Genomic DNA, 16,968 nt, shown 5'->3' on the forward strand with positions numbered 1-16,968 from the left:
ATGTTGTGAGGTCGTATTGTCTTCTAGGAAATCCCCAAAAAAAACAAAAAAAAAAAAAAAAAAAAAAAAAAAAAAAAAAAAAAAAAAAACAAAACACAAGTTAACTAATCTGAACATTTTGGTCTCTGCAACAACAAAAGTACAAACCTTTTTTTTAATTCCTACTAGAGAATACTCTAAAGGTTTAGCTAAAACATGAACCTTAAAACAGGAAGAACAAATCAGTCTCAATGAGGCAGAAATGTAAAGCATGCTTAAAAAAAGAAATGGCAACCTTCCGCAGGATGTGTGGGAAAGGGCCCTCCATATTATTTGCTGATTGTGGGAGCTGAGAGCAGCTGAGATGGCGGTGCCAGAATATAAAAGAAAGGGGGAGGGGCTCAGCTGGGGCCAGTCCATGTTGCTCCTAGCAGGGGTGTGTTCTCCACAAGGGTGTGTAGTCAAACTGAGAGCATTCTGGGCATCACCAAATCCCTTTAAAAAGACACAAAACTTTCTTCCCCAGTGCTTTCTGTGACATGCAGCGTAACTTCATACAGTATAAATTGAATAACCTTTTTTTTTGTCACTTGCTATAACTGAATCATACACCTGCAGGTATAAAAAATCCTGGATATTGCACCAGAGTGCACTTTAAAGTGCACTCTGGTGATTATCACTTACAGCCATAGCTAGCGGTGCGCAGACAGAGGGGAAGTACACTGCACAGCCTGTTGCATAGCAACACCCATCCCCCACCTCTAGCACTAACTAGTGCACAGTATGGAAATAACACCCAGCCTGGACTGTACCACTCTGACAAAAAAAAGGCTAGGAGGGGAGGAGTGTCTGTTTGTCCTTTATTTGTCTTTTAAAGAATCAGCAGGCAACTGTAGCTTCTTGAGTAAAAAGGTCAAGAAAAGCACTGTAAAACCTGCTACTGTTATGACAAAGACATTGATTATCACTGTAAAGTTTGAATGTGTTTAAATGATCTTTCACTGGACTGAAGATGTGGTGCTGCATTCATTTTTCTTATGCAATTAAAAATGAAAAGAAGTCCTTGGAACACATAATGCGTCACTGCGCTGTATAATTACAAAGAGATCAGCTAAAGTGCTATGTGCTATAAACTGAGCACAAATCATGTTAGCCTCAGCCTAGTTCTGTCACTCCACCGACGGTCTCTGTTTGGACTACAGAGAACCTTAGTCAGATAGCAATTTGATCTCAAAGGTCTCATACAGATTACAGCTAATGTCAAAAGGACAGGCTTTTAGAGAAGACCAAACTGTTCATTGTCTGGCAGAGTTATCTTTCTAAAATATAACATTTAAGTGGTGTCTTTTTCTCTCTCTCCAACCACCAGCAGCAGCATGTCTTTGTAAATGTATTTTTTATTTTTCCAAACTCTGAAAGCTTAGGAGATTTAGGTATTTAAGTATAAAAATACAAAGATGTGCTCCAGGATTAGGGAGGGCTCATTCCTTTAGTGCTAACTTCAGTTCAACAGACTATGTGAAATAACAATGGAACTGAGGACTTTGGTTTCTGGTTACTCCCACAACAAGTTTTGTTCTCCAAATGCCTTTTGCTTCAATCCAAATATTCTAGCCACAAAGCAGAAAAAAATATCGCCAAATTTTCAAACTATTACGCCTTCCGAGTCTTTCAGAACAGGGTAGAGCACTGAAAATCTGAAAATTATTCTAAGAACTTTCTTTTTAGTAAGTTACCTAATCGGAATGTGCTTTATTTCACCAACAACCAAGGAAACAACCATTTCCCAACAACAATTTACATTCTAATCATTCTCTTAATGTGTCATAGAATTGGAAGAAAAAAAAATAATAAACCACTTTCAATTTGCACAGCAACACAAAAATCACCCAAGTTGAAGCTTAGCTAACAGTGCACGGCCGTCGCTAAATTGCAGAGGCACACAACACCTAATCTAGAAGCAACTGCCCCCCCGGTCCCACAGTCCTCCCACCCTTTCTGTCTCTTACACACAGGGCCTGTGTATCTCTGGAACAGCCTCTCCTGCTCAAACATGGACTGTACCACTCTTATGGGGGAGGCGGGAAAACGAGTGGGGGAGGGGCGTGACAGACAAAAGCGAAGGGGAAAAAAACCAAAAAAAAACACCACCACAGCACTAAAACGGGCAATCTGACTTTTTTTAATGACTTTCAGTTTAATTTGACTACTTTCACACAGACCATGAAGGAACACACCTACTCTCTAGATTAAACCAAACAGGTAGTATCAATCCTCCTAAGAGGTCTATTTAAATCCTTTCCTTGCACATTAGCATATTTTTCCACTCATTCTCTCAGCATTCCTTACGTGTGCAAGTAACAACTGACGCATATTAGCCACACAGTTGCAGGCTAGTTGCAGCAAGGGGGGAAAAAAAAAAAAAAAAAAACAGAGCAAAGCCTGCCACACTGAAGAGTCTCTATCTGTCCAGCCTCTCAAACAGCAGGGAGGGGTTGGTGTTAAACAGGCTGAACCATTCCAGCAAGAGGGTGGATCCTTTCTACGAACAGGATCAAAGATACTAATTTTTAACTTCTCATAGGTAGATCACTTGGTGCATTAAAATGTCACATTTCAGTTTCTACATGAGTTGATTCTTAAACCCATTTACTAACATGTTGAAGACTCAGAAATAAACACGCTGGAATAAGATGAATCTGAGCTTTTCATTTAAAAAAAATACTTTAATATGTCTTCTTGTAATTTCTCACCTTCAATAAGAACACTTGTTTTGCAAAGAACAACAAAACTAGCTGTGCATTTATTGCCCAACCCCCCTCCTCTCTGTCTGCCACTGTAGAAACACAAAATGGCCACCAATGTTGCTGCGAACAGCATGCCGAGCACAAGCAAGAGCAGATCAGATTACTGACTCCGCCCACAAAAACAGCCAAACAGGATTAAAGCAAATACTGTTATCTTTGCATGTTATTTTTGATGAACTTAACTCCTGCTTTTAGAGATTGTTGTTGTGAGAGACCACATGAATGTTTACCTGGAACAGCTTTTTTTTAAATATTCCTGCTTATTTGACCCCAAGCTGTACTAGACATATTAATGTAAAACAAGAAATAGCAGAGGAAGGAAATGGAACATTTTATTTCCTATTCAGATGGTTTTAGGTGCTTCAACCAGTGTTTCTAACTGTAAACATGACACAGACTTTCTTGGGACTGGGGCACAGAGCAAGTTCCTGTTTATTTCTGATAAACTAAAACTATTAAAATAAGTAATTACCAATAATGGATATAATGCAAGGAAGTGTCCAAAAAGGCTAAATGCAGTGTGGACAAAAATAAAATCAGCCAGCTATTGAGGGCAGACACTGCATTCCAACTACACTGCGCAGAGCACGCGCTCTACCCTTCCCCCACCCTGACTGCTGGCATCTGGATTCACTGAGACTCAAAATGGCCACCCGGTTTGCTGTGGTAGCAACACGGAGCTTCTCCAGCCTGCCGCAGCTTCCAATAGAGCGTTAGCTTCAGCAGCACTGAGCCGCTGGGAAGTGATGCCTGTCTGTCACAAAAAAACTAAAACCTTTATTTCGGTGGAGCTGACGTCTTCAGTGCGTGTCGGATGCAATTTTTCATTTTTATTTTTTAAATATCGGTCATGTCAAACTGATTCCGCTGATTTCTAGCAATCAAAGTGACCCGTGTCGATTCCTGCCACACACAAAAAATTATTTTGATCAGCTTCCAGTGATTTTGACCTTGCCAACCAACTTGACTAAAATCCTCTAATCTGAAGTTCCAGCGGATATTACATTTTATTGAGATTACTAAGAAAGTCCAAAAAGTGATTAATCACATCACCTTCCTTTTTAATCTAGCAAATCTGTTTCTCAATCACAACTTATGAACACGTGACTCAGGTCCAGTGTTAAACCTGACTCGCCTGTAGTTGAGAAAGTGAGACCGTGTCAGTCTGGCTGTTTGCTTTGTGCCAGACTAACATGTAGAAGGACACTCCGCCTCAACCTGACAATCTGTACAAAATCAGCATGTTTAGAAAACACAAGCACTGATCTGAAACTGTTTAATAGATGTATACGTTTACAATCAAGCTGTTATGACTGATTATTAGGAATTTGTTCTCAAGTATTAATTGAAAGGAAGATGATTCACATACAGCTGCAACTCAGTCAATTAGAATATCTTCAAAAGGTTTGTGGATTTCTGCAATTCAATTCAAACACTTTTATTGTAATCTCTTGTTCAGAAGTGACTTAATACAAGCAATGTAAAGTGTAACCCATATCTTGGATGTGTCTGTATGTGGTGACACCACCTGAAATCAAGACATTGTCAATATCCCCTAAACTTTTGAATATGACAAAATCCACTTAAGATGCTGCTATATTGTGTACTTTTTAAATAACTAAACTTTTTTTCTTCCACTAAACTTTCTATAATTATGCTTGGATGCAGCGCTCACTCTAGCTTACCATATTTGTGGATGATATCAACCTTCTTTCCCATGATTGTGTAAGTCATAACAGGGCATTTCTGCATTAAAAGTTATTTTAATTGTAATATTACAATTCCCCAAGAAATACAATGGTGGGTTTTTTTTTTTTTATCAAAAATTTCGTCAAAATTACCAGATCTAAAAACCTAAAATATATCACTCACTGTGTGATGAATTGATGTAAAACTTTTGATGTCAACTGCTAAATTATTGAGATACACATGAATAATCTTCTGGTGTCTGAAAGAGAGTCATTTCCAAAAACAGGAATTTTGAGACGGCACAGAATACCAATTTGCACTAAAATGCCTTAATTTGAGTAAAAATATAGTCGGTATGTAACTGCAGATCAAACACTGTATACAGAAGTCGTAATCTAATCACATCAGGTAAAAATTACTACCCAACCAGTTTTATTTTACGCTCTCCCATAGGATCAAGCATTTTATGTGTGCTGCAAATTCAAAGGCAGGAAACATGGTGGGAGAATGCAGCAGATTATTTTTTCCTTTCTGTGACATTTCTCCATGTACCTTGGAACGGTTTTGTAGCGAAATATACTTGAATGAAATTTTCTCTAAAATCACTGAAATATTTATTAGTTATTTTGGGGTGAAAAATGTTACTAAACATTTGTCGACCACTTGACTGATTTCCGTTTCATCTTATAAGATCTATCCAAGATAAGTCAATTATGGATTAAAAACGATAGTAATTATAACGACCATTTCTAACCTGTTAAACAAATAAACAGAATAGAGAACAAAGTATTAAAATAACATGATTAAACAGCAAAGCAGCAGTCTGCTCCCTAGCCTACTACTGCCCAAGTATTGTACGCGTGATTTGCTCCTGTTGTGCAAAAGCGAAGAGCAGCGACAGCAGGCTAAAAGGAAAAAGGGGAAGAAAACTGGGAGGGGGAGGGCAGAGCCAGAAGGTTCCATGTGAATCAAGCATGCACATGGTGATTATTCTTTAGCCATGCGCTACAGAGAGAGGCTTGTATCATAGCTCAAAACAGGCCACATATGTTAATCAAAAGAAACATCTTGATGCAAAATAAGGTTAGCCTTGGCTTCCTTACGGTATATAAACAAACAAAATTCTTAGTTGACAGCTGAACTAATAAGTATTACAGCTGCGTTTGTAGCTCTGAAAATAGCCCATCACACCTAGAACAATCTCTGAATGTATCCACGGTCTAAGTCACACTGACTGATGAGAACTAAAGCTAGGACTACACAGTCAGAGCCTAAGTCCACAGCCAGACACACAGCGCCAACACCCATCCCCCACACCTGCAGTCTGCTCCTCGCTGGAGGTTTACTGCCAAGCGTGGACTACACCATTTCAACAGAAGGGTGTTCTTACAAATGAGTGACAGACCTGTAGAGGGGTCTCACAAATTTGCAGCTGTTTAAACACTGTAAATAAAATTCAACCAGCCTGAGTTTAGGATGAATTTATTCCCAGCAAATTACAGGTCTCTTAAAACTGGTAGACATTCTACCCCATAGCCTCGAAATGGTAGCTCGTTCGCCCTGAGCTGCTGGATGAAATTTTAATTAAGTCTCTGTAGCTAAAAAATCTGCTATATTTCTGTCTATTCTGCTTAAAGTTTGTCAAGTCTAAGTAATTTTTTCCCCCTATAAAAATAAATCCAATATTCCGTGCTGCCTTTTCTCCTTCTGCATGAAACACACATTGATCTTTTCTCTGTGAAAACCTGACCAACACCTTCTGATTTAAACTAAATGCATTAGTTTAAAAAGTTAGCCTCAGCTACATGCTTCCCAGCCTCCATTTCTAGTTTGATGGATTGCTTGCAGTGGATGCTTGTAACAGAAATGGCGGCTGCCGCTGCTGCTGAGAGGGTTTCTGTCACGGTGACTACTGTAGCACAAACCTACGTATGACCGTCTCTTGTTCATCCAAACTTTCCTGAACCTGACAGCCGTTTTTCAAAATCAGATCAACTTGCCAATTTTATTTGATTACTTTTCCCCCTCATTTATTAACTTTTATTTAGAACATGTGGCATACATTTAGGGAAATTTGCATTATACACAATGTCCAAAGATCAATTGCGTTTCAAATGTAAATGCAATTTATTCATTGTCTGTAATCTTTCATGAAATAGAGAATATCAAACTACAGAAATGTTAGACCTAGTTAGAGTAAAACCTGATGCAGATAATGTACATGACACATTATCTCACAATGTGTCACACATACAACACTCGTCTGAAACAACTGGAGCACTAATCCAAAACAACAGAAAAAAAAAAATCCAAAACTTTGTTTTTATCCACTTGTAGGTTTAACACTGCAAATTCCTAAAACATCTATTGCCAAATTGCTGTGCTATGCTGATGATACTTTTCTGATACTACACTATTGTACCTCTTGCTTTGTGTGGAAACAAAGACACAGTAAATGTTTTCCTACAATCGTCTTGAGTCAAGACAAGACTGAGCTTTTCTCTGGTTTAATGACACAGAATGCTTGGACTGCGCCACCCCTAAGAACCTTTCACTTTTGTGCAAAGTTATCATTAAAAGGAAAATATTTTAACTAAAAACATGCCTACTTAGAGTACCTTTCGTAGAAAATTATGTTCCAATTTTAAACTTAGTTAGGATCTGAAACAGCAGTGCACTCCAGAACTGATAGAGCCTGGTATCTACGTTTTTTTGGGGGGGGTTGTATTGGATATCAGAACTGATAGAGCCTGGTATCTACGTTTTTTTGGGGGGGGGTTGTATTGGATGGTTGTGCACTTCATAAGACGCAGCAGGCAGCTTTAATTTCACAAGCATTAGTAGAAAAACTAAACTCTGGAGGCTGCATTTGTTTTAAAACTATGTAGTTCCAATTATTTGATATGAACGTCGTACGTCTTGTAGATTGCTCAAGCCTATCCTACCAGTATTGTGATCTCAGCAGTTCCGAGACGATGCAACAAACTACAAATCTCTACAAACTAGTTCTCTCTTCTTTTTCTTTGGGTTACCCATCACAAATATACTTGAACTTTTTTCACATTGAGGTTTAGGTTGAGAAGTGTCATTTTCCCCCTCAGCAGGCTGAATGCATTCCTGATGAAGACCAGCTTCAACATGTGCATAAAACACAAGTAAGAGATAAGCTATCTCAATTTTATCTGTACAAATCGCAAGCTCTTCCAACATTTGTTCACTATTGATTAGCCTCTTCTTCTTTTGTGGCCCTTCTGGGTTGGTCGTATTAGCCCTTTTATTATAAAGAATCTGTCTCGAATTAATATTTTTCAAGATTTTAGTTTGCACTGCTTTCTTGTTCTCTTGCCAGCTAAGTTTGGTTTAATAAAAGCAGTTATTTGTTCTTATTTCTGATAGATTTTGCATATATAAATTACATAAGCTACGTTATTCATGACAAATCGTTCAACAATCAAAAAAAAACTATGAAATATAGCCACAGATTCGTAAATGGAACAAGTGTGCAGTAGCAAGTGCTTTACACCTGCAGGGAATTTATTCCTGCAGGTATTGTTCTAACCCCCTGATACTGACTATATAAAGTGATTGGGTTATTGTAAGTCTCACAAAATCCTGCAGTAGGCTTTTGAAAAAAAAAAAAAAAACCCTCACCATCCAATTCAACATTGTTACAATAAACACCACAAAATTTCTAGGTAAACCTATAAACCCACATTGCCCAGTCTCATTTCTGACACCTTTCCACGCTAGAGTCATGTGTGAAATGACTGGAGTAAAATGGAAGGTCAAAGCTGTGGGTAATTGAGGTGGTCTCAGAGTCCAGTTGATTGAGCATGAGGTGGAGGGTAGGGGAAGCTCAGTCTATGCAATTTTTCACTCTGACCATCGGGGATCTGTCCACACCTCTGATGTTGCAATGCTGACTTAAAGGACAAAAAGAACACATTGTTGCAGGACTTGACTGGTTACTGTGAAAGAAACAGGAAAAATTTGTGTTTTTAACCAAAAGAGCTCTATACATTGTTTCTTTGCCATTTCATACGCAGATTTTTGTTTGCAATTTCAAGACAAAGGGATGCAAAGGGGGGCGCCTGTCACAGTCCAACTCGTCTTGCACACTGAACATAATACATCTTTACGTAGACTCCTTTTTATCTTTTAGGCACACTTTGGCGTCTGATGTCAAAGCATAGGGTAAAATTATGCCAACCGAAAATATATATCAGGAGGAGTTGATTTATTTTGTTTGGATAACAAGATTACAAAGGCTTTGTCTTTGCTGTTTGCAATCTAACTCTGTATGGCTAACATCTACAGTTGCAAACTTTACAAGTTTATATTTTCTAATCTTCATCTAACCCCTGCAAGAAATTTGTCTGACTCAGATCAGTTGTTAATATTTATTAACATGGTTAATAAATATTAACAACTCAGATCAGTTGTTAATATTTATTAACCATGTTAATAAATATTAACAACTGATCTGAGTCAGACAAATTTCTTGCAGGGGTTAGATGAAGATTAGAAAATATAAACTTGTAAAGTTTGCAACTGTAGATGTTAGCCATACAGAGTTAGATTGCAAACAGCAAAGACAAAGCCTTTGTAATCTTGTTATCCAAACAAAATAAATATTTATTAACATGGTTAATAAATATTAACCATGTTCCAGAGCTAAGGTCTTTTTTTTTGCTTCTAGTACATTTCAGTTCTATGGCATCATTACAAATATTCATGGACAAGTGGCCAGTTCAAATTCAAGGAAAATTTGCCGTATGTGAAATGGCCAGGTCAATCCTTGAGCAGGAAACTGAACTCCACATTGCCGCTGACCCTTTTGCATTGGCTAAAAATGACTAATGGCATACACTGGATACCTTAGCAAATCTGCAAATACAAAGACTGAGTATAAGGGACATCCATGAGCAACTATTGCCATTATTATTTGGTGTAACACAAACTGTTGGCAATGTCCAACCACAGCTAATTTTCATTTTCTGCCCAATTAAACATTCTAAGTCAAATGTATATAGAGAAGGTCAAACAACAAGTCTTGGAAACACTAATATTACCAAAAGCATGTTGACTGGCTACTGGGGAAAAGGTAAGCCACCTACCTACAGAAGACCTTGCTGCAGCAGCAAAAAAATATCCTCTTGTTAAAATTTACACAGCTACCAGGAGACAGGCTTAAAATATGCAGTAGCACATAGGCCTGTCACGATAAACGATAAATCAATTAATCGCACGATAAATTAAACCTATCGACATCGGCCGACTGTCAGCCCATTTTCAAAACCTGAGACCACACATTAGCCGACAGAAATCCTAGGTACAACGGTTCAATCGGGTTCGTCGTGCCGTGTGGTGTCCAGCCACATGGGCACAAAATAATGGCTACAAGTCCAGTTAACTAATTTTAAAATCGGGCATTAAGCAATGCTTTACTAGAATCTACCTATGATGCATGTGGCTAGAGTCAGCGTAAAATCCTGACTGAATGAAAATCATTATAACCAATTTATGTCACGTTAACGAAGAACAGCTGAAAAGTTACCGGGTTTATCAACTGCGGTAGCAATTTGGCTCCAACTCTTCCCCTTGTCATTTCTATATTCTTTCTTGAAATGTTGAATAAATATTAATGTTTCCACATATCATCTCCGATGTCCGCTGGACTTCGGGTTGTGCCGTGTCAGCTGTTTGGGATTCCCCTCGTAATTTCCCCTCAGAAAGCATGGAGGAGAATCTGCACTTTCTGATTGGCTACCCGTCACATTCAACAGGCTGCTAAGCTGTTGAATTTAGATCGGAGCGGCCACGACCGACGATCTACCGTAACACACCACACACTGCAGGATGATCGGTTACGAAATCACCAGCGACAATCTTGGATCGCCCAACATTCTAAGATTATCATAAGAGGAAAATAGGGGGCAAAAAAATCGTGTAGTGTGAACTATTGCGTCAGGATGTGCCCGTCTTCTCTATTTAAATCTAGTGATTACTGAAGGCCAATACAGTATACAGACTTCATAATCTGCACTCTTTTGGTTGAATGCAGTATTTATTTCCACTTTGGCATTATGTTGTTTAGTGTTTATTCAAGTAAATTTTTTGTTAATGGAGACTGAGAATCCATTTTATTTTTGTCTTTGGCTGTTTTGTTTAATTTAGTTTATCAGTTCCAGTGTTATGTGTTCTTTTGAAAATAAAGTACATCTATCTATGGCAGGAAATCGCATGCATTATTAGTCATTTCCATTAAATCAGGGTCATTTTTTAGACAATTAATCGCTCAGCAAAATTTGTTATCGTGACAGGCCTGGTAGCACATGAGAAAGGAACTGCAAAACAACGAAAGTGGGATGCCCACAACGATTAATCCTCCTGGCCAACACGGGAATTGCAAAGCTGATAATTTTGAAGTCAAAGAATACACTTCAGACATGACAGACATTGGCAACAGATAATTCTCCACCCCAAAGAAACAGCAGTTTGAAACCAGCCCTGATAACAAGCCTTGTTCTACTTTTTGTGTCCAATATTCATGATTTTTATAATTAATTTCATTAACTCAAATTCATTTATGGTTGATACTTTTCAAGATTATTTTAATCCACACATGTTACTACAGACAATGATTTTGGATAGTATTTCAGAAATGAGATTTTAATATTGTATTGGGAAAAAAAAGACGAAAACTGAACAAGTAACAGTCCTGCAAAATAGTTCATGTTTCTTTAGCGCTTTGTTTCATTTTGCTGATGTCCACATCGTAATATTTGTTATGATGTTGCTATGAATTTCAAAATGGATTGTTTGCATTACATTGACCATTGGATATATTTCTGTTAGGAGTGCACTTACTTATCGGTGCATATTTCCTTAATTTTGGGAGATCAGTGATCAGCCAATTTTTACACATTGCCAATTCAGCACTTTCTTGATATACGGAGCAACATTTTAAACAACAAAAAGTGGTACCAATTCCAATTTTGGCTTATAAGTTAGGCTTTTTAAAAGATCGGTCATCAGCGATCAGCCACCCCTAATTTCTGTATAGTGATGGCCAAATCACTATACAGTGATCCCAAGTAAGAGTTGGAGCTTCAATCAAGGCTTTGTAAATGGGTGTTTAAGTACCTTGTCCATTTCAGACAATCCTTTATATTCTTGATCTGCATGTTTCTTGCCAACTAAAATGTCTTAAGAAATAGGGGATGAAGTCAACCCAACAATATTAGACCCCTGATCCTCGATAGTAAATAGTCACAACCCAGAGACCTCTAAGGGCTGTTGTTGTGGAACAAGTTGGCGGTACAATTCAAAGCAGACAACATCTGTTGCAGCAGGAGTCCGTTGTGGCCAAACAGAGTAGAAGCACCACATGATCTTCCATTGTCCATCTGATCGGCGTAGCAGTTCATTACAACAAATTCTTAAAGAAAGAATAAAACATGTAGATGGATATATCACTGCCTATATCCATGTACATGATTCCAAAACTGTTCTATAGGCTGGGGATTTTGTTGATCTAAAAAAATTGGGCTTCCCTTAAGTATTTTCTGTTTGCAAAAGCAGTCCAAGTAAAAGGGAGGCTTTTTATTGGCTCTCATCTGTATCATGTGATCTACCGTATTTTCCGCACTATAAAGCGCACCGGATTATAAGGCGTACCTTCAATGAATGGCCTATTTTAAAACTTTTTTCATATATAAGGCGCATCGCATTATAAGGCGCATAGAATAGGCTACAGGTAGGGTTGTCACCCATCCTGTATTGAACGCGATTTGTTCCATACTCTACAAATGTGGATGTGTAATAATAAAGAAGTGGTCCCGAATAATTTATATATTAGGCTGCTCCAGTCATTGTTTCACTCACGGTGTTGGTGTTGCGATATTGTGCCCAAATGCTTTCTGGGTAACACAGACCAACCGACACGCTGCCGCCGCAGTCTCCGTCTCTCTTCCCCCGCCCCCGAAACACCCCGGATGAATGTCTAAAGCCACTTTGTTGACATAAAGAAACAGTCCAACTCCAGTCGGTGAGGAGAGCTTTCCGTGTCTAGGCCGGGGCGTGGCCGGACGATGGTCACCCTTCTCCGTTCGCACACAGCATGTTCGTGGAGAACGTGGTGCCAAATGACCTGCAGACGACCTGATTCTAGACCAGGGGTGGGCAATCCTGGTCCTCGGGGGCCGGTGTCCTGCAACTCTTAGATGTCTCCCTGGTACAATACACTTGAATCCAATAGCTGAATCACCTCCTAAGTGCAGTCAAGTTCTCCAGAGTCCTGCTAACGACCTCATTATTTGAGCTACAACAAGACCTGTTGTAGCTCAATATTGGTCCATATATAAGGCGCACCGGATTATGAGGCGCACTGTCGGCTTTTGAGGAAATCTAAGGTTTTTAGGTGTACCTTATAGTGCGGAAAATACGGTACTCTGAGTGGGAGAGGAATAAACAGTAGTCATTAAAAATTGCAATACTGAAAGTAAAGTGCTAAGTTTTGAAGCCATGAAAAAAAAAAAACGAGTTATTAAAATAAACTTTGCCTACATTAGGCTAATGTAGGCTAATGCCAACATCAGCCTATCATTTAAATAAACAGTATGACAAAGAAACACTTTTTGGTGAGGAGCTTGCTGTAGAGAGAAGAATACTACCAGTTTTAGTCTTAAATGAGGTGTTTGTAAATAAATTCAGAGGCAAAATGTGTAAGAAGATATTTAAATAGGAAAAAATGTATATAGAGACATTTGGCTCTCCATTCAGGTAATTAATTTAAAGCAGGGGGAATATGCTAACTATTTTAATGTTAATTGCAAAAAGAAGATCCTAAAGACAACTCCATTCTTTGGAGGGCTGTTGTAAACGAATATTTTAGTAATCGAGTACTCTATCGATTATTCTTATGATTAATCAAGTAATCGGATAAAAAAAAGATAAAATAAAACATTGGTAAATCTAACATAACAGCAGTAGTCCTATCGCATATCAACATCAGTCCAATTTTTCACATTTGAGCTTTCCTAACAATAACTTTTCTGTAGTTTACAAAATTAACCTGTAACAATAATAGCTCGCTTTCTAAGTTAACCTGAAGAAAAGTTGTACAAAAATGTTAAATTATATTCAATTCAATAATGAAGAGACAGGCTCACAAATACGCTTATAAAAATGTCGGCACTCCAGCTTTTCGTCTATGTATTCATCTACAGTCAATTTAATAGATGAACTCTCACCTTGCCCAGACATTTATAGTTTTTGTGTTCATGTTAACGACGGGATTTGACACCTTCGTTCGTCACACACAGAAACTCATCTACCGGACATCATCACCAATCAATAAAATCCTCCCAGGCCGAACTTGACAATTGGACGTTATGCTGCTAACACTTGGCTTTGGTCAACAACTCAGGCAGAAGTGAGAGCGCTGCACAACACAAGTAATAACCCGGCCGGAACACGGTGCGCTAAATAATAAAATCTAATTTAACAAAGCTTCAAAACAGATCAATTTTCCTCGAGGAATTTTAATAATTGAGGTACTCAAAAATCACTCCAGGAATCTTAATTCCTGGAGCCCTAATTCTTTGTCTTCGTTTTAAAATCTTATTAAATCTTATTTCACAGCAACATATCATTTGCACACTGTGTGATGTCTCCTGTGCTCCAAATGTAAACAAAAGATGACTGCTTATGGCAGAAATATGGAAAATCCTTGAGAACAAAATTCAAGCATATCCATGGCATCGCTTTCATAAACCAAAAAGTTGTATTCAATTGAGACGGTATCAGAAAATGCCTAATCTTAAATTTCTTGGGGTAGCTGTAGCTTACTCACCAAGAGTAGCCTGACAATAGGGAGACTGTAAGTTTGATTCAGACTACCTTGTCCCAACTAGCCAATGCATCTTTGGGTGTGGCATTGAACCCCTAAATTTTGCATCAATTTGTATGTGACAAATGTGGTTTGCAGTAGTTGGTAAGTTTAGGCCCTCTTTACATAGATCTGGACTAAGAAGTAGTTATAATGCTGCTGCCACTAGTCTGGTGGAAATGAGTGATAAGTGTCCTGAGGCGGGAGCTCGGCTGGAGACTGCAGCTCAGTGGAGGAGCAACGTGTAAATAGGCAGAGCTTTGTGAGAGCAAGCGTTTAGACCTGAAAATACCAGACGGCAGTCTTACGTAAACAAACTTTTAGATAACGTCTAGAAAAGTGCTGCGGAAATGAAGTCCTTCTAAACTTCTAAAATATTGGGGGAAAGGTAAAAACAGCTCTCTGAGGTCCACACACACATACTGATGTGTCCATCTAATACATCACTGTAATACAAAGCAAGCCAACAATATTACTTCTTTCCATAACTTATTATGAAGGCCATAGAATACGTGGCTTAAGCATTACAACACATATTTCATTAAAGCAAAGAAACTCGCTGTAACACTTTATGAGCTGAAAAAAATACAGTCCTTGATAATCAGTGTTATATAATACCTACAAATGAACAAAGAAATGTGTATACAGTTATATTTTGATTTCACGCTAAATAGCAAAGGTTTTCTTTTTGATTCATTCTTATTTGGCAGATGAATACAGATAACTTCACAAACTGTTCAATTGTACAAAATCTATGATTAATGGTATTAAAAGAGAGGCTAAATGAATCTGACAAACTAAGAAATACTAACGCCTTCATGGACGTCTTTGAAAAATGTAGGTGGTGCCTTTAAAGACTGCTCCCACCTCCGCAGGGTAAAAAAGTGCAATGAATTACAAGTGCACCATGTGAGCACTGCAACAGAGGTGTGGGGGAGGTGAAACAAGAAACAGGGCTGTACCATCTTCCAAAAGGTGAAACATCTGAAATGGACCAATTTAGATTAATTTTACATCAGTTTCAAGTACCAAAACTATGATGAAGAAGTTCAGTTGGGAGAACTGAACTGTTCTCACATTTACTGTGATTCAACAGCTTTGTTAATCACATGCTTCTGTTGTTCCCTTGGGACGCATGTACTCATTCATTTGTACATTAGTTGAACTAAAACTGAAAAAAAAAAAAAACTCATTTTAACTTCATAAGGAAACACTATATAGCAAAAAACCTGCCTAGCTCCAGTTTTACCATAGAGATTAGGCCACACCCACTTTTTAAGGCAATGTGCTTCATGGAAAATCACTGGCCTGTACCACTTCAGGCCAAAAGGGGACCTTGACAACATACAGTGAGGCGTGCTATTGTTTCCTCTTATATTTTAGTCATAGTTGTTTTTTGCCACATGAAGATATTCATGTGTATTGTTAAGTTTTACTTTGGGTACAAAGAGGAAAAAAAAAGGGCAACCTTAAAAAAACCTCCAGAAGCGTAATGACAGATGGAAATAATGGGACATAAAAAAAGTCTTGGTTTTATAACTCCTTAGTTTTGTTGTTTGTCTTCTTTTTTTTTTATTCAAGTATATGGAGAAAATCCATGAACACAAATCTCTCCTGTGTGTCTCTTCACTCAACTGTAACCTGTGCTGTGAGCTGGTTGGGGTCCTGCTTGTTTTAGCATCAGCACAACATACCCGCCATGCTGACTTGTTAGGGGTGGGTCTTTACATATTTCACAAAGACATAATTATACCAGAGACAACAAATGTTTCCAGTTAACACTGTAAGTATTTAAACCAGATAATCCATCAATAATATTCATCTCAGTTCATCTCAGATAAAAGGAATAAACTAGCATGCTATAATGTTTCAAAAAGTAACAGAAACTTAAATGGAGCCAGAAGCTGGATTGACATCACAGCTAGACATGTAAACAGTGAATAGCACAAATATTAAACAAGTAAAGCCCTACAGCAAATCTACCCTGCAAAAGTATGAACCAGGAAAGTATGGTTAATTGATCAGGCAAAATTTTTGGCTAGGCTCCGCCCATAACTTCAAATCAACGCTACCAAAATGAAAAAAAAACAACATTAAAATGCATTCGACAAAGCACAAAAAATCATTAAAATTTTAACAAATTAGAATTTCTGCAAATGTGATGGCTTTCACGAAAGCCATCAATTCCCCCCCAAAAAATCATCATGCTGTAACTTGAAAACTAAAATGCACAAAACTGTAAATTACTGCCCAGCAAAAACTGTCAGATACAGCAAAGACACTCAAATAAATGCAAATGCTGCTATCAGAACAGAAGAGACAAGAGTGCCTCGTGTCAGTTGCTAGGACAACTGGTCAGCTGAAAATTTTCGATAGGCTCCGCCCACAAACATATCCGCCTTGACAACATTTTAAAAAAACAACCAGCTTCCTTGGTTATGACATTACAAATACAAAGTAAGATTTTTCATTGCAAAATTCAACATTTGAAGAAAGTTGTGAAACGGAATTTGTGGAACTCATAGCTGTTTTTCGCTAAAGCTAGGAGCAACGCAAAACTGCACTGTAAAAAGTCTTTATGATACAGCAAATATATTTAAA

General features: G+C 38.1%; 1 protein-coding gene across 3 annotated transcripts in view; it reads right to left on the reverse strand.

Annotated features, from left to right (window-relative positions):
* The window catches only part of atf7ip (activating transcription factor 7 interacting protein), a 37,117-nt gene that overhangs the window by 19,193 nt on the left and 956 nt on the right, over positions 1–16,968 (reverse strand). Inside the window, exon 1 of one of the 3 annotated variants that reach the window (XM_015040350.1) lies at positions 275–327. The exons of the other annotated variants lie outside the window; for them this stretch is intronic. The gene's annotated coding sequence lies outside the window, so the exon portion shown is untranslated. Of the gene's footprint in view, positions 1–274; positions 328–16,968 lie in introns of those variants that run through there. 3 annotated transcript variants of the gene reach the window in all.

The sequence above is a fragment of the Poecilia latipinna genome, unplaced genomic scaffold, assembly GCF_001443285.1.
Source record: "Poecilia latipinna isolate Pla-1442-1.1 unplaced genomic scaffold, P_latipinna-1.0 Scaffold505, whole genome shotgun sequence".
NCBI classification, from domain to species: domain Eukaryota; kingdom Metazoa; phylum Chordata; class Actinopteri; order Cyprinodontiformes; family Poeciliidae; genus Poecilia; species Poecilia latipinna.